Here is a 25905-nt window from a genome sequence, read left to right as displayed (position 1 = left end):
CATTACTCCATTTTGTTAAAGAGCATCCTATCATTTTCCCTAAAGTAACTTCACCCACTCCAATTCCGGGGGCTGTTAATATTTTTACTGATGGCTCTAAGTCTGGAATGGGAGCTTATGTGATTAATGACTCTCCCCCTGTCCAGCATCAATTTGCTCCTGGAAATCCACAATGGGTAGAACTACAAATTGTCATTGAAGTTTTTAAACAGTGTTCTTTTCCTTTCAATCTCATTTCGGACTCCATCTATGTGGTGCAGGCGCTCAAAATTCTGGAGGCTGTAGGAGCTATTAGTGACACCCATGCTGTGTCTGCTTACTTTAATCAGCTTCAACAGCTTATCCGTAGCCGTACTGCCCCCTTCTATCCAATGCACATTCGGGCTCACACCTCTCTTCCTGGCCCGTTATCACAGGGTAATGCCTGTGCTGACTCGGCAACTAGAAGCCAGTTGGTATGCTTGGCCTCCTCCTTAGAAGAAGCTAAATTGTTTCACCACAACTTTCATGTCAATGCTATGACACTGCGCAGACGTTTTTCCATCTCCAGAGCAGATGCTCGTCAGATAGTATTACAATGTCCCCATTGTGTCACATTTCTTCATCCTCCTACTTATGGTGTAAACCCACGAGGATTGAAGCCATTGGTTGCCTGGCAAATGGACGTAACTCACGTGCCTGACTTTGGTAACCTCAAATATGTACATGTTTCTATTGACACATACTCTGGAATTATTCATGCTTCTGCTTTATCGGGAGAAAAGGCACGTAATGTTATTACTCATTGCTTAGAGGCATGGGCAGCATGGGGTGCACCTGCATCCCTTAAGACTGATAATGGACCTGCTTATACTGGCAGACAGTTTACATCTTTTTGTTCTACTATGGGAGTACAACTTGCTCATGGGTTGCCTTACAATCCTCAAGGACAAGGCATTGTTGAACGTGCCCACCGCACCTTAAAAGAAACCTTAGAAAAACAAAAAGGGGGTCGCGACATATGCTTATTTTTCCCTCTGTAAATCTTGTTTGTGAAATGTCTGTTCAAATCTTTTACCTATTTTTTAAATTGAATTATCTCTTACCTATTGAGTTGTAGGTGTTCTTTACATTTATGTGGTGCTGAGGATCGAACCCAGTGCCTTGTGCATGCTAGGCGAGCACTCTACCACTGAGCCACAACCCCAGCCCTGATTATTAGTATTTTTTTAAGAGAGAGAGAGAGAGAGGAGAGAGAGAGAGAGAGAGAGAGAGAGAGAGAGAGAGAGAGAGAGAGAATTTTTTTTTAATATTTATTTTTTTAGTTCTCGGCAGACACAACATCTTTGTTGGTATGTGGTGCTGAGAATCGAACCCGGGCCACACGCATGCCAGGCGAGCATGCTACCACTTGAGCCACATCCCCAGCCCCCTGATTATTAGTATTTAAAAAGGAGTTGAAAGCTATACTTTTTTTTTTCCTGACAAGAATCCTGCTTAGGGGCTGGGGCTGGAGCTTGAGCTTATTGGTAGAGTACTTGCCTAGCATGTGCAAGGCACTGGGTTCCATCCTCAGCACCACATAAAATAAATACATAAAATAAAAGGTATTGGTTCCAACTACAACTAAAAAAATAACAAAACAAAACTATTTAAAGAAAAAAAAAGAATCCTGCTTAGGTTGATAGCCACACTTAGCAAATTATATGTAGAAATATTCAAATAAAGAAACTATTACACTATAACTTCCTTGAACTCAGGGATGTATAGTTGACATTGCTAAGGGTGTGTAGACCATGAATTCCTTTAAGAGTCCACATAGGTCAGCAAGAGTTTAAAAAAAGAAAGCAAATCCAGAAAAAGGACAATGGGCCATATTTATTTGTACCTTCTCCTGCATAAGAATTCATAAAACTGTGAGACTGTGAGTAAGTGAATGACATTTTAGGAAAATATATTGTGTGGTTTCCAGCTTTGGAAGCAAGTAAGTAAATGGATGAAAAGTTGACTAAGTAACATGGTGGAGCTATCTTAGCAAATGTTAAGATTTCTTGTAAGAATTTATTGCTTAATGATAAAGGATGCAGACTTTTCATAAAGAGGATAGAGACCATTGAGAATACTACTTGATCTTTAAGGATATGATTGCATAGAGTAGAACTCCTATCTAGTACTTGTTTTTTGGAACTGTGATGAACTCTCTTTTTTAATTGCCTTTTTCTAGCTAGCACTTGCTGCCATTCCTACTCCTATACCTCAACCAAAATAGCAATCTTATTTTCAAAATCTTTTGCTAGCTTTTTTCTTGCATTTTTTTAGCATATACCATAAAACTCACTATTTTAATGTGTACAGTGAAGTGGTCTTTAATGTATTCACAGTGTGTTATAACTATCACTATTGTAATTCCTAAAAATTTCTCCTACTCCCAGAAGAAACTTCATATCCGGTGTCAATCATTCTAAATTTCTCCATATCCTGGCAACCACTCATCTGCTTTCTTTCTCTATGAATTTACCTTTCCTGGACATTTCATGTAAATGGAATCATATAACATGACCATTTACATCTGACTTCTTTTATATAGCATAATCTTTTTGAAGTTCATTCATACTGTAGCTAGCATATTATCTGAGTTTCATTCCTCTTTATGACTGAATAATATTCTACTGAATATATGTACCACGTTTTGTTCATCCATTAATTGATGGACATTTTGGTTGTATGACTTTTTGATTATTACAAATAATGCTGCTATAAACATTTGTGTACATGTGCTTTGTGCAAACATTTATTTTTAGTTTTTTGGATATATCCATCTAGGAGTTGATGGAGCATACAGTTCCTCTGTATTTAACTATATTAAACTTTTCCACAATGGCTGGCACCAATTTACATTCCCATCAGCAATGCATGAGGGTTCCAGTTTTTTCCGTACTCTCCCTACGCCTATTATTTTCTTCATCTCTTTTTTTTTAAATTATATTCATCTTCATGGGTGCTAAGTAATTATTTTATGATTCTGATATGCATTTCCCTGATGTCTAATGATACTGAATATCTTTTCATGTGTTTATTGGCCATTTTTATATCTTGTTTAGAAACATGTCTAATCAAATACTGTGTCTAAAATTGGTCTTTTTTTCCCCTCTTTCTTCATAAGAGTAAATTTTTGCCTTTTACTGTTTCAAAAATAGCTTTGGATCTTCACTGTTGAGCTTGGACTAGCATCATAAATTCATCCTGGAAAACTCACTCAAGGCCTACCTGCCATTTTTAGATATGATGATAACTGGGCAAGCAGTATTTTCTGTTTTTGATTGGTGGACGGCTTTTCTTTATTTTCCATTAAAAATGTTTCAAAAGCATATTTTGATGGAGTTATTGTCATGGCTGTAATTTGGATTTGGGCAAATCTTATTGGGAAATTAATTATGATAGAATGATAACGTATCTATGGTTGATACTCTTATTGGTGCTCACTGGAAGTGTTAAAGTAGAATCTAGAAAACTATTTATTGGTTGTTTATAGAAGAAATTAGTGCATGATAAAGAAAGTTGAATTATGTGCTTTTTGAGATTCTTTGCAGCTTTAAGATTCTGAAATTTGTCCCAGTGAAATGGTATGAAAAGTATCTTATTGCATCATTATTTTGTACAAACTTTTTTTTTGTAAAAAGTTTGATTCTCAGGATAATGTAGATTTGCCTTGAAAATGTGGAATTACTTCAAAAACAGAACGAAGTATTATGTACTTTATTGTTTTTAAGAGATTTAATTTGTTTTACTTTGTTGCAGTTGAGATAGTTTGCTTTCAGTTCTTAAAAAAAATGTTTTCTTACAGATTAGCAAGACATCTACAAAAAGAGGCCCAAGCTCAACACAACAATTCTGAATTCACAGAAGAGCAAAAGGTACCATCAAATAATATCTAGATATATTCAATTCCAAATGAAATTGCTCTTGAGTCCATTAAGCAAAAAAAAAAAAAAAACTGTTATATTTAAGTAAAAAAAAATCAGATTGATCATGCTTTGCCTAACATTAAGTGAACATTTATACAGATATATAACTTATCACTTAATGAATTTCTTTTCTTAACTATTTAGGCCTTATTTAACTCTAACGGAAGTCATCCACACTTTAGTTGAAAAGCATGGGTAACCCAAAGACTGGAGTTTGTTCCGAGTCACTTGGAAAAACAGAAGGATTGGGAATAAGTGCATTCCACCTCAATGCTTAACTCTGAATTTTCATAACTCTTTATGTATCACCTCTCAAAGCAAAAAAGAAAACACACACAAAACCCCCCAAACCAAAAAACAAATGGAAAAAAAATTAGGTCAAGTCAAGAACTTGGCATACAGACCTGTCAGCTAAATAAACATATAAGATTGCAAAATGTTTCACTACTGTTCTTTCTTCCTTGAATTAAAATTTTTGTATGTCAAGTTGATTCCCTGATAGAGATTATGTAAAAGGGGATACTTTAAAGTAACTTTATTCTAAAAGAAGAGAAGAAATGGGAGGAAACAACTCCCATTTTCTCCTGGCTCAGAGTAAGTAGTGTTAAGTCAATTTTTAATCTTGTAGATAGTGAAAAATATGTGTTAGTCTTTTCTTCATCTCTTTTTTTTAATAAATTTTATTTTATTTTATTTTTATTTATTTATTTTTTATTGGTTGTTCAAAACATTACAAAGCTCTTGACATTTCATATTTCATACATTAGATTCAAGTGGGTTATGAACTCCCATTTTTACCCCAAATACAGATTGCAGAATCACATTGGTTACACAGCCACAATTTTACATAATGCCCTATTAGTAACTGTTGTATTCTGCTACCTTTCCTATCCTCTACTATCCCCCTTTTCCTCATCTCTTAAGAAAAGGCAGTGTGAAAACCCTGGTGACCTAATTCAGTCTTATTAATACTTTTCTTTTTTTGCACAAGGGGAAATGGGAGTAATTTTTTGCATAATGTTTTAATTAAACTTAAGCAAGTTTTTAATCCATAGGCCTGTGTTTATTGATTCTTAGTTACAGGAGTTTGGGGAGATAAAGCCCCCAAAGGGTTAGCCGTATTTCTTGCCCAAATATATTTGTATTTTTAAAATATTTTTAAAAATTATGTTACTACAATTTGAAAGGGTGTTTTTCTTTTTTCCTTAGTAAGTGCTAATATCCACAATAGATTTAAGAGACTTAGGATGTTAGTCCTGGAAAATAATTATCGCAAAGGAAATAGCTGATATGCTTAAGGAAAGGAACAAAGACTATACACTATCCCACTTCTGTAAGATTTGTGAAATCTATCTAGGAACTGATTAGGAAGTGATCAGCTGGCATCAGTGAATTAAGACTTAAAATATCTAAATCTTGATGAATAGAATCTTAGATATCCAGGTACATAAATTAATAGTTAATGAAGTATGTTATGAATATGAAGACAATAAAAAATGTAAAAAAGTTTTAATGATCCCATATTTTAGTCACCTATTTGCCTTCAATTAGTTAGATTTCTCCAGCATTTGTTGCTCATGAGTAGAACCTGTGAGCCACATGGCCTGAGATTAAAGTCTTTTGACCTCCTAAAACATTTTAAAATTACAAACAAACAGGTTAATATCAAAAAATGAAACTTGTTAAGTGATGAGGAAAAAATTAACTTTTTCTTCACTTTCTTTATTATTCTGAGACTAGAGTTGTTGTTGATAATGCTATTGATTCTTTAATTTATAGCTGTTCAGCTTGTCTTTGGTTATAAAGACCCCCAAATCTTGTACTCCAAAAGATCCAGGAGGCTGCAGGACCTAGGGGAGAGAGCTGAGACCTAGAGTCAGAAGACTTAAGTCTTGCATCCTGGCTTTGGCTCTGGGCCTGGTTTTCCTTATATAAGAAATGAGAGATTAGAGAACTCTTAAGTGACTTTAAAAGGTCTTTGCTTCCTAAAACTCCAGTGACCTTTACCTGTGAAGTGGTCTGTACCTCCTCCTTTCCTGGAAGCCTGATTTCTGAGGAACATATTATTTATAATACCTGCCCAGGAGGCATTTCTGGCTGCCAGGTGTAACTGCAGACAGAGCTGCAGTCTTTCTATTCCTTGGTCTTGGAGAAGGACCCCAAGTCATTCTGTTCTACTATATAAGGCAAGTTTTATGCATTTAAAGGTTTAAATTTCTGTGAAAATGCAAGTGAAATATTCACAACAGACAGAAACACTCATATTGATGTATAGGCATTATATGATTGTTCCATAAGAAAAAAATTATCAAAGTCTTCAGTTAATAATGATTAGAAAAGAGAGGTCTTCAAGACATGTTCTAGGAAACACTGGATCTTAAAAAATAATAGATTGTGTCTGTGTCTGTGTGTCTGTGTGTTGTGCTGAGAATGGAACTCAGGTCCTCATGCTAGGCAAACAAGCACTCTGCATATCAGTAAGCTACATCCCCAGCCCAATAGGCATTACTTGCACACAGTTTGTGACTTCTCTGGACTTTTAATATTCTAATGTGTATGTTGGATATTTTAAAGAGTTTGGTTGTACAGTATTTTAAAAATTATTTGCTTTTGAAAAGCTCCCCTCCTTTTTTAACAGAATATTTCATTGGATCTAGTGTTCTAAAGAACGTAATACAGGAAATTTTGACACATACTGTTAGATCTGCATTAAATACTATGCCTATACATAAGCTGGAGAGAAAACTGAATAATATTTTTCTCCAAAAAGGAAAATAGAAAATGCTTTTAAGCTTATTTTTTGCAAAAATGTTGTTGTATTTTGAGTTATATTTCTTATGCTTATACTCTTATGCTTTATACATGAAAATGTATTGATAGCAGTGACAAGTTATATAATTATGCCAACCATTCAGTAGTTAGTGGAACTTTGAAAAATGTTTTTGGTTTTTAAAAACCAATCTTATTACTAAAGTGCTTTCTTTATGAAACTTTTTGCTGTCTAGTTCACAGTGAGCTCTCAAATATATTTGATGAATAAATGTTTTATTGGATCTATTATTCATATTTACTTTATATTTATTAAAATAAATCCTAATTTTAAGAGAATAACATATTTTTCCAATATTTATTTTATATCTAAAGAATTCTAAAGCAGAACTACTAATCTGTCTAAGCCATATTAATTGGTGATAGAATAAAAACTTCACATTTATTTCCTATTTTTAATATTCTCAAAGATTTCTAGTTAAAACAAGAGTTTATGATTCTTACTTGATTCTCTCTCACGATTAGTTCACTTAGTTTCATTTCAGTTTTCAATAGTTTTGTCATTATAACAAGTGGGTTTAGTGGCCAACAAAAAGCTGCCAAAAGCTTTCATTCCATGGAATTCCCTACTTTGGTGTTGTAGATTTTCTCATGTAAGTTTCTGGACAAAATAGAACATCCTATCTCATGACACTTAGAAAGTTTTTCCCTATTTTGAGTCAAACTTGGTGGTAATGAGAATCCCAGAAATATATACTTGTTTTATGTTTTATCGATTCCACCTTTCTACTTCCACTTTCTCTCTACCCCAGTGTTTTCTCTCCCCCAACAGCTAGATGGAAGATGAGTGGCTGCTTTTAAATATTTAAAAGATAAGTCTGGATTAAGTAAGACTGTACTGAATTATGTTTATTTTTAAACTCATTTTATTTATTACATAAATTGAATACATTTTAGCAAAATTAATTTAGCTCATTAATTGTCCATTTTTATTCCATGTTTACCTTTAACTGATCTTTAGAGCTCTCAATTTTCTTAGCAATGACAAACTAAAGTAGCTAATACTCTAAAAATGATACTGTTTTCTGTTTCTTATCATATTAGGTATGAGCAATTAATTTGAATAAAATGCTAGTGATTTAAGTCTTTCTAAAAATCAAACATCACTTCAGTGCTTGGTTTAATGTACATTAATTAAAGTAGTCAATACTTATACTCTGGCATATGTGAACTTGTGCTTCTTTATTACTTTTCTGAACTGTTCATTTTAAGGAAGGTGACACTGTTTCAGTAGCAAGCACTTGATTTTTGACATCAATAAATTCTACATGTTTTAAAAGTTATTGCCACAGCTGAAATAATAGTGTTTCACTTCTTTTTTAATACTGAAGCTGGTTGTGGTCCCTTAAAATAGTTATGAATAAGGCCGGTTGGTATTTTGCCATAGTTCAGTACATTTACATATAAAAAGCTATTGCCTTTGCTTAACTTAAAGAAATGTTTAAGTGATAATAGTTTGTTAGTGGTCTCTTATTGTTCAGCTACAACATTTTTATCTTAAATGTTTGAAGTGTGAAATAAAATGGATTTTAAAGTCAAGAAGGAAAAAAAGCTAACTACTATTTTGAAGATTAGCTCATTGATACATCTCAATACAAGCAAAATTCTTTTATAAATCAGTTTTGAAAGAATATAGTAAGTCATAGCTAAATGGAATTGATGGAAGTGTGTGGTTTTATTGAATATCTTGTGTGTTGTCTAGAAGGCATTGATGACTGGGACAAATTACTTAACCTGCCTGAACTTCAGTTTTCACAAGTGTAAAATGATCACAGCTAATTCAGAGTTGGGTAGGATTAATTAAATTAACGTTTATCAATCATTTAGGAGAGCTTATAAGTAAGTGCTCATTAGTTATTAATAAGTGGTTAATAATTAATAGTATTTGTTATTAATAAATTATTTGATTATTATATTTATACTTAATTATTTACTAGTTTTGCTGGAGTTGAGTGGTATATTTGAACAATAATGATTGGGAATATTAGACTTTGTGTAGAAAAGATTGCTTACTGCTGGTTTCTATACATAGCTATTTAAGAGGATGAATAAACATGAGTATTTTGCAAACTATGTATAAACATAATTTTCAAATGTAATCTCTTTTCAGATTAAAATTGCATATTTTCTAAGCTTTTATATTGAAATTTTAAAAAGATTATGGAGATAATTAAATATTATTACTTGTGTGTCTGAGAGGCATATCTTGCTCAATAATAGATTTTTTTGTGAGTTGCTATCCTAGCTGTTTGTTGAAGATTCAGTAATTGAAGAGTGTCCACTAGCCTAAGCACCAGGGGCCAGGACAATACTGTTACTTCCCTTTACTCCTCTTTTACCTTTCAAAGAACATTAACCAAACACAAAATCACCAAATCCCCAATTTACTAAACTTTTTGTAAGTCATACAGAAAATACATTCAGAAAAACATGTCAGTTTTTTTCCAAAATATGTCATTTTGTAAGCATTGTAAATGTTGTACACAGTTCTTTGCTTTTATCATCTAGACTTATTCCTAAACACATTTCAGAAATATCTTTTTTGGAAAGACCTAGAAGTCTCAGTGGCATTGTTCAGCTGCCTGCCCTGATAATTTCTTTTATGATTCTCATGAATCTCCCCTTTTCATGTCCACCTTAGCTATTCATATTCTTATTCTGAATATTGTTTAGACAGTTTGAAATAACTTAAATGATTTTTCCTTCAGTTTTTCCTCTTTCCTTTAAATTATGTATGCATTGCATACCTGTATCACAACAGTCAAGGGGTTTTTTGTTTGTTTTTTAGAAAGAGTCTCACTGTGTTGCCCACACCGGCCTTAAACTCTTAGGCTCCTGCCTTAGCCTTCCCAGTAGGTGGTACACATAACTATGCCCAGCTCACAACAGTGTTCTTAAGGGCATGTCAGTTAAAAAAAAAAAAGAACAATAAAAACACACTTCTATGTAACTTATTGTTAAAGAAATCCTAGATTCCTCAGCAAGGAGTTTGTGAAAGGTCCATTTCAGAATGACTATGCCCTACTTCACTTTACTTTTCACACCCATCCCTCTGCTTTCAGTTGGGGATTTTAAGTAATTGAACCTTGACAATTTTTCAAACTCTTTGATTTGGAAATCCTCCCTAGTCTTTGGGACTGGATTCCTAATATAGATCTTGTTCTTTTCCTTTAGGACATAAAAGGAACTTATTTTGCTGAAGCTTATAGATTGAATGTCTCTCTTTTTAATATAGTGATTTGGTATATGTTTTATCACACATAATAGAACATGAGCATATTAAAAGCAAGGACTGTGCCCTATCACATGTGTTTTATAGCTTATTTTATAAAACAGATTGACTGTAAAATTTGCACCATTCATCACAAATACTAATTTTGTTAATATTGCCTACATTTTTATACAAGTCAGAATTGAGCTTAAATCAGAATTAAATTAGACCATTGTGCTATCTTTCAGATATCTTTTAGTAAATTTCAGGCTTTATGAGAAGATGGTTGGAAGGGAAGATGTCAAAACTCCCTTTTCATTGCCCTCCCCCTTTTTAATTTTCTGTTTTCTTTTTTAAAGTTAGTATTTTGTGGCTAGAGTTGTAGCTCAGTGGTAGAGTGCTTGCTTGCCCAGCATGTGTGAGGCACTGGGTTCAATCCTCAGCACCACATAAAAACAAATTAATAAAATAAAGGTATTATGTCCATCTACAGCTAAAAACTCTTTTTAAAAATAAATAGTTAATATTTTAACTTACAGATAACAAAGATAGTACATATAAATGGGGTAACATGTTTTGATACATGTATATATTGTGTTACATTTAAATCCAGTTAACATTTTCTACTCACGTATCATTTCTTATGTTTAAAAACTTACAAATTTTTTCTTTTTTCTTTTTTGAAATGTAGGATGCTTTTATTTATCCCCCCACCCACCCCTACTGGCTCCAACCCCTGGTAACTACCATTATACTTTTAATTTCTATGAAATCAGCTTTTTTGTATTCCACATGAATAAGATTTTGTGGGTCTTGTCTCTGTGCCTGGCTTACTTCATTAATATAATTATCTTGTTCCATCGTGTTGTTGCAAAGGATAGGATTTCTTTATTTTTATGACTGAATAGTATTCCATTGTGTATATATAACACTTTTTTTATCCACTTATCAGTTGATGGACTCTTAGGTTTCATTTCTTGGCTAATAAGAATAGGGCTGCTATGAATATGGGAGTGCAGGTGTCTCTGCAGCTTACTGATTTCCTTTCCTTTGGCCATATATCCTGGAGTGGAATTGTTGGATCATATCATAGTTCAATTTTTAATCTTTTGAGGAACCTCCACACTGCTTTCCATTATGGCTATCTTTGTTGCCCTTTAAATCATATCTAGACCTATCACTAAACCAAACTTGATTTAGAATTGGTTGTGGCATATTAGTTTAGAAGAGAATATATACTCATCTCTCTCCCACTTCTCAGCCCTTTGTCTTCTGATTCTTTTCTCTAAAATCTACAAGGTGCTAGAAAAGGAATAATAATTTATTTAAAGAAGTATAGATCTCTTTTGTAAATTTTTTAAATTGTAGATGGACACTATATCTTTGTTTTATTTATTTTTTTTTTATGTGGTACTGAGGATCGAGCCCAGTGCCTCACACATGTGAGGCAAGTGTTCAACCACTGAGCTAAAATCCCAGTCCCTATAGATCTCTTATAAATAAAAATTCTTGATTTTAGTAACTGACAGTTAAAATTATCTTGGGATTTGTAGCATTTTTTTTCCCTACAGAAAACCATAGGCAAAATTGCAACATGCTTGGAATTGCGAAGCGCAGCTTTACAGGTAAATGGTTTTTTTAAATGAATTATTCTAAATTGTTCTGATAAGATATTAGACATTCATGCCCAAAGCAATATTATCTCAGAAGGGTTTTATAACAATTGGAATTGATCAGTTGAACTCACACGTAAATGATTTAGTTCATACTTTGTAAACGATAGAAATAAAAGATATCATTCTAATTTCTTCTGTTTCTATTTTTGAATATTCCAAAAATCAGTTTGGAACTTTTCATTTTCCACCTTTAAAACAAGAAATATATTTATTTTAAATATTTTATTCTTGCCATTTAAAAGACATAGGGTGCAGTGAAATCTTTGTAATGAAAAGATATAATATGCATATTTTAAATTTAGTCCACACAGTCCCAGGAAGAATTTAAACTGGAGGACCTGAAGAAGCTAGAACCAAGTAAGTTTTGTTTTATATTTTTTAGTGATATTCCTTTAGGAAGAGAGTTTTATCTGTTGTGAATATTAAGATTGTTTAGCACAGAAAGTGATTGGATTTATTTCTCTTATTTTTTGGTGCTTTTAAAATTCCTACAATATTTGTATTTTTAATTACCATTTGGATTTAATCTTTATTATAGAATATATATGTTGTACTTCATCTAAATATCCAAATTAACCTTTAATTTATCTTAATGGCTTTAATAAGATTATAATTATTTTGATAAACATTTTCAGTAGAGTCCAGTAGAGAATATAAGGTTACAATCATTAATGCCCATTCACATTACATGTTATTGAAAACTACAGTCTGAATGTTGAGAATGCATTACAAAGTGTTTTTTTGTTGTCTCCATTTTTTTCCCTTCTTCAAAATTTTAAAAAGTAAACAATTCCTTCCGTTATCTTGTTGGTTAGGATATTCCCAAATAAAGCCTTTCTGCTGTTTCAAATGATTGCTCTCTTAGAACTGTCTGCAGTATGGGCAAAGGCACAGTGTGAATAACTGAATGAATGTAAGTTAATGTAGCCTTTTTAAAAAACTTTTTTAGTTGTAGACAGATACAATACCTTTATTTTATTTATTTGTTTTTATGTGGTGTTGAGGATCGAATCCAGTACCTCACACATGCAAGGCAAATGCTCTACCAACTGAACTATAACCCAGCTCCTGTACTCTTTTTTTATTGAGATAAGATTGCACATCTCAGTGCATTTATGTGACTAGGGAATAGTAGATTTTATTTATCCAAATAAGTAAGATTTTTAAGTAGGGAATCATAAAATCAAAGCATTTTCAAACAGAAAGGAGTCTCAGACTTGTGATCACATTATTGAGGAAAGAAATGAAATGATTTGTTTGTCCTGTTTCACTTCAATCTCCAGTAACTGAGCAGGGCCTAAATCTCAGAACATTTGTCAGTGTATCTCAGTTCACACTTGTGCAATGCTTTTAATGTAAACATGCTTTGAGTAAGAGGGAAAAAATTAATTTAAGAACTAAAGAGAGCCTTGCACAGTGGCGCACGCCTGTAATCACAGCCGCTCGGGAGGCTGAGGCAGAAGGATATCAAATTCAAAGCCAACCCTAGCAAAGCAAGGCACTAAGCAACTTAGTGAGACCCTGTCTCTAAATAAAATACCAAATAGGGTTGGGGATGTGGCTCAGTGGTCAAGTGCCCCTGAGTTTAATCCCAGTACCCCCTGCCAAAAAAGAACTAAATAGAATGTTCCTATAAATTCCACAAACTGCCAATATCTAATTCATTATAGCAATTCTAACAAAGACATATATTATTGAGATAGCTGAACTGTGATTGTATTGCAGATCCAGGGTAGAAAAAGGATTCTCAGAGTATACTGAAGGGGATCTGATTTTCTGTTGTTTGGGTTGGAAAAGAGAAGTTAACAACAACAACAGACAACAACAAAGGAATGCATAGAAGATTTGTTGTGATTCTGGTGGCTTTTCCACAGTTTTAGATGATTATATTTCATTTCTTCAGAACATCATCCTTCTGAATATGGCAAGAATTCTGTCATTTTAATAGTTTTCGTATCTTTATGTAATCCAGATCATAAAGTTTTGTTTTCTTTGTGGTTCTGGGGATCAAACCCATGACCACACACATGCTAGGCAAGCGTTTTACCACTGAGCTACATCTCCAGCCCTAGATAGTAAGAGTTGGAGATGTTATAAGAGACACAACTTATATTCAGAAATAGTTCTTATGCCTATATCCAATGTATATAAGGATACTAATCAATGTAATATTTCTCACAAATTTTGGGGGTTTTTTGTACCTAAAACTTTATTTCTCAAAATCATTAATAAATACTTTGTATAAGATTGAGATATAATTTATATAAAGCACAATTCACCAATTTAACGTATCATTCAATTTTTTTAGTAAATTGGAAGAGTTATGCAGACATCAACACAATCAATTTTAGGACATTTTCATCACCACAAGAAGAAACCCTATTCCCATGAGCAGAGCAGTCATTCACTTCTTGCCATCCCCCTAAAATCCCTTCCAATTCCCAGCTCTAGGAAACCATTAGTTTGATTTCTGTCTATAAATTGTCCTATTGTAGACATTTTGTTTAAATGGACTCATATGATATATGATCTTTTATGACTGGCTACATATAAGATTATTTTGAGAAAAACACATTGATGGCTTTAAATAAAAGATTGCAACAGTTGTTTATATGGTGGTTCTACTGAAAATTATGTTTGTGTGTGAGTGTGTGTGTGTGTGTGTGTGTGTGTGTGTGAGAGAGAGAGAGAGAGAGAGAGAGAGAGAGAGAGAGAGAGAGAGAGAGAGAGATGATGCAGGGGATTGAACTAAGGGCTTTGGGCATGTTAGACAAGTGCTTTACCATAAACTATGTCACCAGCCCTCAGTTTTTTATGATAAAAATTATTAGGATTTTGGCTTCTTATTCAGTCACTCTTTCCTATTAGTTGTTTGTTTCCAAACAAAATTTAAGAATCTTATAGATACACAGAGGGGCCGTAAAGACTGTGGATGTTTATTTCATATATTTATTATCTCTTCTCTTCCTCTGAGCATACTCAAGTACTTCTATTGCCTCACAAGATCTTTCATTAATTGCCTTTTTTTTTTTTAAAGAATAGCATCTATATGCTAAGCACTCGAATCCTCTCAGTAACATTCTGCTAAGGACAACACCGACACTAGCTTGTAAATCCCAGCAATGAGTTTTAGGGTCACCTGAATTGGTTCTTTCACTATGCTGTTAGTAATACCTGTAGTGGTGCTGTACTACATCATTCCTAAGTACAGCTCTCCAGTTCAAATTCCTAAGAAATTATTGACCCATGTATTAGTCGAAGATCAGGTTAAAATCTATTACTTTTTTGGCTTTTTAAAAAAGATTTGGAATAGAAATGGAAAGAGTATTTTGGAGATTCACTTTATTATACTTTATATAATGTTTTTCATTTGTACTTTTCCCTTCTTGATAGTTATCTTTTTAGATGATTTTAATTTGCTGTTGCTTCTCAAAGAAACATAAGTGAGTATTCTGTATTTCAGTAGGGTAGACTCTGTAATTTGGAATTTATCCAAGCAGGGCACTTGTTGTGAGTTAATTATTGAGTTGGAATTAAATATTTTCTACAAATTGGTATTTAGTAATATTTCAGATTAAGTATACTTATTCAAGCTTTCTTTTTAAAATGTTAAGCCTCTTCTAAGGAAAATAGTGAATTCTAACTTTTAATATGTTGAACTTAACTGGTTTCCTTTCTTTAAAAAAATTTTTTTTTTAATTTAATGCGTGTGTTTGGTGCTGGGGATCGAACCCAGGGCATTTCCCATATAAGGCAAATCCTCTACCACTGAGCTACATCACTAGCTCTTGGCTGGTTTATTAGGCTGATGTATTCTTTACTTGAACATTTTGAAATCTTTTAAATTCTGCTGAAAATACTAAAACTATGATTGTAAAAGTCTGAGCCATTTTTTCTTATGTTAATTGCAGTAATGTACTACTGCTTACTCAAGCATATCTCCCCACCACCACCCTGCAAAATTCCCTTCTGTTAAGCCACCCTTCAAGGCTTCACAGAAATCCCACCTCTCCCTGAAAGCTTTCTCTGCTTTCTCTATAGAGGCATAATTAAACTCTGCCTCCTCTCCTGTATAGAATCATTTTAACTATCCATTGTCAGATTCTCACATGTGTTATTTTCACTTGTATTTGTTTTAGTCCTCAAAGAGATTTGAATGAACTCTTCCCCAACCCCAGAGCCTATTAATGCTTTAAGTGTAGTATGAACTTGGCAAGATTGTGTTGAGTTAAATAGATTTGAATGTTTTGAAGGAATCTTTTCCTATAATTTAAAAAATAACCTTTCAAAATTGAGGCAGCTGCCCATTTTCCTACCACAAAAATGAAACACGTCAGTCACCAAAAGCAAAATGCATTTTGATATTTGCCTGTGTGTCATCTTTTGAGGGTTAGCTTCAGGAGGTTGGTAGGTCTGTGCTCCAAGAGAAAGGCTGGGAGTGCTGAATTTTCCATGGTGGAGTAGCATCAGATGTCTGCCATGTAGTGATCCAAAGTGTGTAAGTCCTACCAAATCAGCCAATGAATCTGCAACCCATGACATGCTTCATACTTATGATAATGTCTTTTGTAAAATTCAAGCTCCTCTTCAATTCCTCCTAAGACATCATTGCTAGTATTGGTAGAAAGAAAACTCTATGTAAAATTTAAGCTATTTTAAAAGAACAATAGAATCTGTTATTCCATAGTTGTTGAAAATGTAAACCTATAATACAGTTACAGAAAGTAAAACAGAATTTGTTTTAAATCTATTTAAATTTGTTCTAAAGCTATTCACATAAATTAAACGTTTCATAGTACTTTAACTTGTAAAAATAATATAACAAAGCTATTATTCTAAAGCAAATACTTCCTCTTCAGAGCTTTGATACCAAAGAAATGAAAATACTATTTAATTATTCTGTTACAATACAAATGCAAGATAACCACTGAGCCACATCCCTAGCCCTATTTTGTATTTTATTTAGAGACAGGGTCTCACTGAGTTGCTTATGCCTCACTTTTGCTGAGGCTGGTTTTGAATTCTTAATCCTCCTAAGCCTCTGGGATTACAGGTGTGCACTACCACACTCAGCCAAGATATTCTTAATAACCAAGATATTTTTCAACTTTTTTGTTTGTTTTTGATGTACTGGGGATTGAACCCAGGGGTGCTCTACCACTGAGCTATATTTCCAGTCCTTTTTATTTTTATTTTTTAAAACATTTTTAGTTGTAGATGGACACAATACCTTTATTTTATTTATTCATTTCATGTAGTGCTAAAGATTGAACCCATTGCCACATGTGCAAGGCAAGCACTCTACCACTGAACTACAACCCCAGCCCTTTTATTGTTTTATTTTTATTTTGAGACAGGGTCTCCCTACGTTGCTTAGGCAGATGAAATTCTAGTCCTCCTGACTCAGGCTTTTGGTACCTGGGATTACAGACACATGCCACCATAACAGGATCAGCTTTTAAAAATTATTGTTATATACATTTTTAATGGTTGATTTTTTTGCTCATTTCATTAAACTCTTATTACAATATGATCATTTCTGTGTGTTTGTTTCTGGTATGAGTGAGACATGATCTTTTTGTTACCTGCTCCCCATTCTTTGTATCTATTCCATTGTTGTGTAAGTGATCAATATTTATTAATATTACTTATTAATATTGAGTTGATTTAATAGTTTAGTAACAATGATCATGCAGAAGTATAGAAAAGATGTTCTTGAATTAAAAAATAAACAGTACTTCTTAGTGAGATAAGAAATATTAGGATTCTAGTCAACTAGATCAAAAAAGGTCATGGAGAGAGTGAATGTCCATTTTAGATTTTCCCTTGCCATTTTGTATACATTTATTTAGGCTGTAATTCTCTCAATAGCCTGTAAAAGAAGTAGCATTCGCATTTTAGAACTGGGGAGATTAGAGTTTTTATGTAAATGTTCAAGTTATTGTTGTAATTGTAGGGCTAGGTTTTGGTTTAAACCTTCTACTTTGATCTCCTGCTGCTTCCCCTTTGCTTGTCAGACTTAAGTTCCCACAGTCCTTTCTGTGCCTCGAATAAGGCAAACTGTTTCCTACTTGGAACCTTTGTTGTTGCTCCAGCCTGTTCTTTAATACCTGGGAAGCCTTATGCTAGAGCCACTTACGGATGATTCCTCTCATCTCAGGTCTTGGCTCAAATGTCTTCTTACAGTTTAGTTTTCAAAGGCACCCTGTCTACCTTAGCTACTCTACCAGGTTCTCTCTGCTTTTACACAGCATCCTGCTTGTATCCTTCATACCACTAATCACATCTTACATTATCTTGTTTATTTGTTGGCATATTTATTGTCTACTTTTCCTTAGTAAGGTCTAAGGTCCAAATATGAGTTCTTGATTACTGTGTATCTTTAGCACCTAAAACAGTGATTGGAACATTGTGAGTACTCGGTATACATTTGTTGAGAAGAAGAAAGAGATTAAGGATGAAGAAGAGCTAAAGGGAGAGAGAATAAGAGTGAGTAATGAGAATCTGGGTACAAGTTTCCAACTTCTTTCTCACTGTATGATTGACTCCTATTGGAATAAGTTATGTAATTACAACCTGTTCTTTTTGAATTTCCTTATTTAGGAACCCAATATGACATACTCCTTTTAACTGAAATATGCAAGACTCCAAAATTAAAGTCTGAGTAATTAGAGTAAAAACCATGGGTTGCCCAATTAATAATGCTAAATATTCACCTTGAAATAATTGCAGGTAGTCACTAGGAACCCATAAATTGGGAAATGAAACAATACATTTCATAAAATACTTTTCCAGATACAGATAGAATTGTAGAACATCTGTCTGTAGGCTTACATGCCAGAAAGTAATCAACCAGGACACAAGAGGTGATAGCATTATGTTGTTTGATGACTTCCCTGAGGAGAAAGTCTGCTGTGTGTGTGTGTGTGTGTATGTGTATGTGTGTGTACACACGTGTAAATATATATATATATATACACAAACACATATATATATATATGCATGTATATATGTGTGCACACATATACAATAAATTTCATCATAAAAGGAATATTGGAATTATAACCTTGCTGCTACAAACCTTACCAGTGTGATAAGTATTGAGGGAAATCTATTTAGGATAAAGAATAAGATGTGATTATCTATTTCTCTTTAATTAGTCATCTTCAGTATCAATCTTTTAATTAAAATACTTCAGGAGAAGTGGTATTCTCTTTCACTGGTACCCCATATCACCTAGGACCTTGTACATTGGAGAACTATTTTATGGTTCATTTTCTATGAGGGCTCTGAGACTTTCCTTGGAGATCTTACAGTACTCTGAAAATACTGGTACCTGCAGTCCACTATGGACATTTTTATTTTGCTAAGACACTCAGTAGTCAATTGCAGAGTCTTAAAATGATAGTGAAGCTCGGAATTTAAAATACATATATTAATGTGTGCTTAATACACTATAAAATATGATTAAAAGTATCAATTTAAGATATAACATATAAGACTAACTAATATATAAGACTTACATAACATGTAAGACTAAGATATAAGACTAATGTTTGTCTATGTTTTTATTCTAGTCCTAAAAAATATTCTCACATATAATAAAGAATTTCCATTTGATGTTCAGCCTAGCCCATTAAGGTAAATAAATAAGCATCCATATTTTGTCTTCTGATTTTATTATCTATTTTATGCCTGTTTTTCAAATATTTCTGTATTTTTTTCCCTATCAAATTTGGTATTGGTGATATGACTGGTAGCAATGAGATGATTGACATTGACATTTATATCAACATCAACCTAATAATCAGCATCTTATCTGGGAAGTTAGTGGCTATGAGGGTTAGCTGGTGTATTAAGTGGAGTAGCTCACTAATTTTTCTGTCCTTTTTTATATAGGAGAATTTTAGCCCCTGGTGAGGAAGAGCATTTGGAATTTGAAGAAGATGAAGAAGAAGGTGGTGCTGGAGCAGGGTCTCCTAATTCTTTTCCTTCTAGAGTGCCTGGTGGGTACAAAAAATGTACATTATATAATTCAAGGTCAGGTGTTTGGAACTTACTTTTGTACTTGTTAGTGGCGGGTAAAACATCTCCAGGTTTGCCAATCTTAAGCAAATTATCATGGCCATTCTGTTAGCGGTAGCTATCGGTTTATTGTGAAAGTATCTTACTATTTGTGTCAGGGATCCTCAAAACATCCCATGTTTAGTGATTGGCTAGGAATACCCACAGGACTCAGCATATAGCTGTACTCACAGTTGTATTCTGAGTCATTACAACAAGAAAACACAAGAACAAAATCAGCAAATGGTAAAGGCACACAGGCAAATTCCAGAGGAAACCAAACTTCTAAGAGTCCTCTCCCAGCAGAGTCAAATATGTACTTGATTCTCTCAACATTCTTTCACACCTGCAAAATGAAAAAATATTGTCTATTGGGGAAGAACTGTAGAGATTCAGTGCACAAGACACTTATTGGGGTTAGCGTGAACCAAAACTACAGACTCCAGGAAGAAAGCAAGTGTTCAGCACAAACCATATTGTTTGCATGGACGGTTTAGGCACAGTGATCTTTTTAACAGGGCATGATGGGAATCCTGCTGAAATCCAGGTTCCCAGATGCTAGCCATAGACCAACATTGTAAGTAGGCTTTCTAGAGTAACTGTTTGCTATGTTAATTCTTTTCTTTATATATCTAGCTGTTCTTTAAATAATCATATATGATTGTGAAACCTGGACCTGGAGGAATAGATACTAAACAGTTGCCCTTAACAGGGAAATAAAGAATACATAGCAAGTCCTTTTTATTTTTGGAAGATCTTGACAAGGTTGTAAAATACCCTAGTCAAGCACCCTGAGTAAATTATTTGCCTCTTCTACTTCTATACTTTCTTCTGTTCTTATACAGTGCACAGTTTTTACTTCTGATGAATTAGTTCATTTTTGGAAGTGTAGAAATAGCACTGTACTATTGTGATGCATTTTTTTAAAAGACTCTATGCTTTATGGTATAATTAAATATAATATACATATCATCCAGAAAACTTCATAATTAAAGTCATATTCCAGTAATTTAAATACTCTTTGGTAGAAGATGTTTGAAATATAAACAGTATAGGCTTAGACCAATAAGATACCTGCGCTTTTGAGTCTAAGATCTGCCAATCAGTAGTTAAGTGACTGTACTTAATTCTTTATAAAAGGAGATGTTGACAGTGTCTAATTCATAGGGTTACAATGAAAATTAGGCACCACATACAAATCATTTGGCATTATACTTTTCATTTGCTGGGGTAGTGGTGGCTACTGTATTTTCATTATCACCTATAAATGATGCTAACAGTCCTACACCATAGGATTATTAGAAAAATTACAATCACTATAAAATGTTATTGTTAGTGTTTCTTTGGTACAAGGTAATTATTTCCAATCTGCTTGTCTTTATGAATAAAGAGCTATATTTTACTTGTTATATTTGTAGGAAATTCAAGATTGCTGAGATGATGAGGTAAATAAATTTGCTAAAATTTTTCTGCATTTTTTATTTCCTTTTCAAACCACATGCTGTAATTGAAATAGATTCCAGTTCTATAAATTTCTGGCTTTGGTTATTTGTTCACTAGTTATACTTCTGTAGCAAACAAGATCCTTAAAGCAGATGATGTAAGTCATGAAATGGACAGGTCTTTATGGGGTTCAGGTTGCTGAGTTGAAAAGAAACTCTGTAAATTAAGTCTATTTGCTATGAAAGATTAAGCCCAAAGTAATTAGTTTTTTTATTCTGATATAGCATTTTGGTATTTTATTTCAGAGATACAGAAAGCTCACTAAACCTTTCTATTCCATGAATTATTTTCCTCAAAGTAAGAAAGAGTACATATAGTTCAATTGGCTATATTTGATTTTTGATCATATTTTCCAGGGCCTGTGTCATTATAAAATTGAAAATGTCATTGAAGGACAATTTGACCTTTAACTTAATTGTAGAATGGGAAAAAAATTGTTATACTGTGGACATCCAAGATTTCATTCGTGATAAGGCTGTGGTGTCTACATTATCATGGCAGGGTACTTCTAAGAATTATTAACATTTTTATTACCTTTATTTTATGTAATTTATATAATTGTAAGTTTGTTGTACTTTTTTTTTTTTGGTACTGAGGATTTAACACAGGGGTGCTTTACCAGTGAGCCACATCCTCAGCCCTTTTTATTTTTTATTTTGAGATAGGATTTCACTTAGTTGCTTAGGGCCTCACTTAGTTGCTGAGATTAGTCTTAAACTTGGGATCCTCCTGCCTCAGCCTCCCAAGTCACCTGGATTCCAGGCTTGTGCTATAGCATCTAGCTTATTGTGATCTTTTTAAAAAAAGATTTATTAAGGTGTCCCTTACATATACAAAAGGCATCTTTTTTAATGTACAGCTTTATAAGTTTTGACAAACACACATGGTAAACACTACTACTGTTAAGCTAATGAGATAAAGTATAATATATGAATATGGTATGATCAAGAGTAGTTTATTCCCATTTAAAATCAAAAATGGATTTTTATCCAACCTTTCTTGAAAAGAATAAAAAATTGTTGAACCTTTCTTTGACATTATTATCATTTTCAAAGCCTTCAATTCTCATAAGACAGTAACTTTTTTGTACTGCTTTAAACACTAACTGGCTTAAGTCCAAATAGTAGTTTAATTTTCTTAAGGTAATCTCAGTAGATTTCATTTAAATAGAGGATAAAAATTTAAAACCTATTATTTATTACCTGAAAATTTATTTATCATGTTGAATATTAAAGCTTCTAAATGATAAACCAAAGTAATACAAATTTAAAAAAAAATAGCTGGCCAGGATTATATGCTTATAATCCTAGCTACTTGAGAAATTGAGGCAGGAGGATTGCAAGTTTGAGGCCAGTGGGGGCAACTTAGAGAGACTTTGTCTCAAAATAGAAAGAACTAGAGATGTAGCTCAGTGGTAGGGTGCTTGCCTCACCTGTGTGAAGCCCTACATTCATTTCCTAGTACCACATGCACAAATAGCCATGTCACAATTTTAGACAAAATTTAAAAAAACGTTTCTGAGTGACCTAAACATAAGCCTAGCAATCTCAACATTATTCTAGATTTGTATTGGTTATTCATCTTTTATATAGTCTTAGATATGTACAAAAAATGTTTTTTTGAAACTCAAAATGAAGAGTGAATCTTACTTCTTTAATATCAAACCTGTACTTGTTTCTTTCCTGCATAAATATTCAATTCTGAGTTGAACTTGAGAGTTAAGCAAATATGTATTTCATTTTCAGCTAAAGTGCAGTTTTTTTCTTACCCATGCATATAGGAAGTTGAAAACTGCAACAAAATATTCATTGCTGTTCCATGAATATTAGGGCATCCTTATTTCACAGAATTTCAGAATATATTTAGGGTTAAACAGTAAATACCACCAAAGTGTGCAGATAGACTCTGGCTCTCCGAGCACATCCTTTCTCTCAAAGTCTCAAATTCTCAGACTGAGCCAAACAGTCAGAGCCAGAGTCCCTCATCCAGTCATGTACTTATATTGAAAGGAAAGTAAAATACCATTCAATGTTATCTGGTAGTACTCCTAGCTGTTTTTCAATAGTTTTAAGGCTTGTTAATATTCTATTACTCTCCAGCAGTTTTGAAAGATTTCTTTTTTATAATTTGTTTCTACATGTTTGTTTGTAGTACTGGGGATTGAAGTCAGGGATGCTCTACCACCTAGCTACATCCCCAGCTCTTTGATTTATTTTTTTATTTTGAAACAGGGTTTTGCTAAGTTGCCCACACTGGCCTCTCTTGCCTTAACTTGCCAAGTTGTTGGGATTACAGGCATGCAGCACTATGTCTGGCTCAGTTTGTTTTGTTTTGTTTGTTTTGTTTTTTAATCCATGAATCTTGTCACTTGAAGTCAAAAGGTTTTCTCCAGAGCTTTGCAGAAATTGGTTCATAGGAAATGTCTATTGAGTAGGCTCTTCATCAAGGCTCTAAGCAACATCTGGCCTGCTTTTTCTTTCTTTCTTTTTTTTAAAGAGAGAGTGAGAGAGGAGAGAGAGAGAATTTTAATATTTATTTTTCAGTTATTGGCGGACACAACATCTTTGTTTGTATGTGGTGCTGAGGATCGAACCCGGGCCGCAGGCATGCCAGGCGAGCATGCTACCGCTTGAGCCACATCCCCAGCCCCAGGCCTGCTTTTTCTTGAAAGTCCTCTGGCCACTCAAATTTTTAACCCAACACCTGTAGTAACTCTTCCTTGCATGCTAAATGGCATCTGTGTATGAAGCATATACCCACTGACTCATCTTAGGTTTTGTGAGAGTATTTATTATTTTTTTCCAGATATGATGGTGACACTTAAGAATTCAGCCATTATCCAAATCACATATTTCTGAACACAGAAAAATACATATTTCTAGTACCAGTCAATAAAGAAAATAAAAACAAGAATATACTCATATAACCTATATACAAACAACTTTAATAAAGTATAATTTTTGACAGACCTAGAAATATTATTGTTTGAATGCTAATGACCCCTAAGATTTTTATCAAACTTTTAATATAATTTCAAAGTGAATAAACTTCTTATGATTTTACTCTTTATCTTGAAAGGTTGGAGCAGTTCCTCAACTACTAATCAGTTACCAACCAAAAGAAATTGTGCATGTGTTTTCATATTTTCACACAATTTGTATGTGTGTACAAATTGCAGATGTGCAGTACAAATTGCAAAATTTTTCTCTTGCTAGATTTTTAAGACCCATTTCATGTTTTGTGCCATTTACAAAATGTTATGACCAAATAATGATTTGACAATATCATTATTTTAAATTATGTTAAAATTATCCCAAAATAATAGAAAATATTATTTTATATATATCCTTTTTATTGGATTTTAAAATTACAAAGAAATGTGCACTTAAAAAATGTGTGTGACAGACTTTGAATTGGTAGTATCAAACATCTGAATTTAACTGCAGGTATGATAAATCTAAAACAAAGAAGACATAAATATATAATCACACACATATGATAATGCTTAGTTTACATTTTAGATATCAGGTCCATCTCTGTCCTAAAATTATGGAAAACAAATTTTGTACTCCTTATTCATGACATTTAATTCACCAAGCACCAAGGCAAAATGAAGACTGACTCACCTCTTATTGAAGTAAATGCCTGTGACAAACATTTGTACAATATCATGTAAAAAGCAAATTCAAATCAGTGTTTTAAAAAAATATAATCTTTGGTAATTTTCCTCTTTTAATGTTCTTACCTAGACAATAATGTACTATTTTGGAACAAAGACTGTCATGCCATTTCCAATTTTGGACTAGAAATTGTCCTTATGGTATGATATGAGATATAAACAATAGAAATTTTTAAAAAGCAAAAATAAAAAGTTGAAAGAAAAGAATGACTTCCTCTTCTGCATGTGAGGACAGGGCCTTAAGGATCCCACTGACCTTCATATCCATGTCACTCCAGACTCATCCTCGGGTTGGTGGTCCTTTTATTGTCTGATTCTCCATGATCTCTATGGCTACACAGAGACTATTGAATGTGAGGCCATCCTACTTGATACTTAGACCTTCATTTTTCTCAGCACCCTCTTGGAACAAAGAAGTTATGGGCGGGGGGGGGTGAGGGGCTTCAGATGTTCTCCCATTGTTTTTCTGTACCTGTTGCAGGTACAGTGGTGTTTCATTGCTCGGTCTGTGTCAGTGCTGTTGGGTGCCCAGCAGAGGCAGAGGCCTTACTTGCACAATTCCCTTTCCTCTCCACAGTGGCAGTGGCTGTAACATTCTTGGCTAGGTCAGATGCTTTTACACAGTTTTTAAAACATTCTTAAGCAAACTTGTCTATGTTTAACAAACAGCCATTTGGGGGATCCATAGCTACCTTCATAAATTGTTTTCCACAGATGAAGCACAATGAAATATAGCAACTTAAGTTTTTACCCAAGTACCACCTGTTAATAAACAGTTTCCATCAACAAGATGGACTTTTTGGTATCCCCTATTACAGTAGTGTGGTAAAATGGTTCCAAACCTTCCAATTCATTGTCATTATTTTATCAGAGTTGTCTTTAGGTTTAGGCTTAGAATCTTCCTCTCACAGAAAATCACACTGAATTCAGTAATTCCTTCCAACTCTTTTTGACACCAGTGAGAGCATGCTTGCTCTGGTTGGTGCATAAGAGGTGTTT

General features: G+C 33.5%; 1 long non-coding RNA gene across 1 annotated transcript; it reads left to right on the top strand.

The window, feature by feature from the left end:
- Positions 1 to 3803: 3803 nt before the first annotated feature.
- Positions 3804 to 12019, top strand: LOC144369805 (uncharacterized). The gene is made up of 3 exons (XR_013429586.1): positions 3804 to 3893; positions 11556 to 11609; positions 11963 to 12019. It is a non-coding gene; the product is annotated as an uncharacterized LOC144369805 (long non-coding RNA).
- Positions 12020 to 25905: the final 13886 nt, after the last annotated feature.

Source organism: Ictidomys tridecemlineatus, chromosome 2 (assembly GCF_052094955.1).
Source record: "Ictidomys tridecemlineatus isolate mIctTri1 chromosome 2, mIctTri1.hap1, whole genome shotgun sequence".
In the NCBI taxonomy this organism is placed as follows: Eukaryota; Metazoa; Chordata; class Mammalia; order Rodentia; family Sciuridae; genus Ictidomys; species Ictidomys tridecemlineatus.
The sequence above is the reverse complement of the archived record's forward strand: the minus strand, read 5'-3'. Positions and strand labels throughout refer to the sequence as shown.